Here is a 1,712-nt window from a genome sequence, read left to right as displayed (position 1 = left end):
GGGGTGCCTGGCCAGCCTGGATGAGGGGCTGAGGGCTGTTTTCAGGCTGGCAGGTGACTGAAGCTCCCAACTACTCCTCCCTTTTTCTTTTTTTTTTTAATTCTGGGCCAGCTTTAGCCTGGCTCCAGCTCTGAGGCCTCTGCTGCTGAAACCAGGTACGTGGTTTGTTTGGGTTCTATTATCGAAACACTGTATCAACTCCAGTACTGAGATCCCCGTGGGCTGAAAGCAGGTTTCTGGGGTTTTGTTTAGCTTCGATCTTTGTAACAATGTTTCAAACTGCAAGTTCAGAGGCTGGCAAGGCAGGCGGGGAACGTTGGAGTCCTCCGTCACTGAAGCAAGCAAGCCTCATGTTAGTTTCAAGCAGCCTGGCTGCCGGATGCCATCTTGGCTGGCAGTTAATTTGCATATCTCACTGATTAGCCAATGGGAAGGGTAGGGGTTGTATTCCAATTACCATGTTTCTCTTTTATTAGATAGAATTCAAATCTGTATAACTAAGATAATTCAGCTGTTAATTTAAATATATAAAGCCACACCTAGGCCACATAACTCAGTGATTGAGCTGGGACCACTGGACAGGAGGTCATGGTTAGATTCCTAGTCAGGGCCTATGGCCAGGTTGCAGGTTTGATGCCCAGTGAGGGGCCAGCAGGAGGCAGCTGATCAATAAGTGCATATCTTTCCCTCTCTTTGCCTCCTGGAGATCAATAGTAATATGTATCTTTAAATACACACACACACACACATACACACACACAAAGCCATGTAGCTGGACATTTGTAATCAAGGATCTGAAGTCCTGCCAAGAAGAGGTGACTGCTCCATCAGGAGCACAGTGTGACTTGCAAGCGAGTCACACTGGGTCAAGACTGCACACAATCTTGAGGTCCCGGAACATTTACCTTCCTAAGAAAGTGTAAGATTAAATAGTTGTAGGTGTAGAGCAGAAAGGCAGGGCACAGCTGCAAGTTGTGTTCAATGCGCTATTGTAATATAGAACAAAACAAAATTTAGTTGATTAACTGCTGACGCACTAACCCTGCACCAAATCACAATAAAAGCAATGGTTGAGAGTATAAAGGTTGCTAAATGCCAGAGCAAGCGGTAGCCCTCTGTCTGTAAATCAATGTCAATCAATCGCCTGAGTGCTCATCTTACCTCTGCGTCTTTTGTTCATTAAACATCCCTCAACAAGCCACAAGCCGATAGATTCCAACTTAATGATCCACACCCCATCAGCTGACCACTTGCCCAGATGAGGGTTCCCATCCTCCCACTACATGTATTTCTGTCTATGGATCTGTCTCTGTCTCCTGCTTCCTTTCTCTCCACTGTGGTCCTTTCCTGTGTCCCCCTCTCCCCTGCTCTTTCTCCCCTTTTCTCTCTGTCTGTCCTACACCTGGACCATGAAACTCCTGAAACCTACTTCCCTTCAGGGGTTCTTTCTCCTGGTCTCTGATGGCTCCATCTCCTCCCCCTCCCCACGCCCGTGGCCCCTCTGCTGCCAGTTCCCGTCTGTCCCGCTACCACAGCTGCTGACTCAGGGCTGCTCCCTCTGCTCCCTCATCCCTGAGCCCCCCTTTCTGTCCCTGCACTCGCTCCCCAACTCTTCTCCTCTGAACCAGAGTCTCTGTCTCAAGTGCCTCCTCCTGTGCGGACCCCACTTCTGCTCCCCAGGACCCGCTCCCTCTCAGCCCCCATTCCCTCCC

General features: G+C 49.4%; 1 protein-coding gene across 1 annotated transcript in view; it reads right to left on the bottom strand.

Annotated features, from left to right (window-relative positions):
* Positions 1-1,712, bottom strand: part of LOC102762283 (zinc finger protein 501) — a 29,599-nt gene that overhangs the window by 15,782 nt on the left and 12,105 nt on the right.

The sequence above is a fragment of the Myotis davidii genome, unplaced genomic scaffold (assembly GCF_000327345.1).
Source record: "Myotis davidii unplaced genomic scaffold, ASM32734v1 scaffold965, whole genome shotgun sequence".
NCBI lineage: Eukaryota > Metazoa > Chordata > Mammalia > Chiroptera > Vespertilionidae > Myotis > Myotis davidii.
Note: the sequence above shows the minus strand (reverse complement) of the source record. Positions and strands in the feature narration are given on the sequence as shown.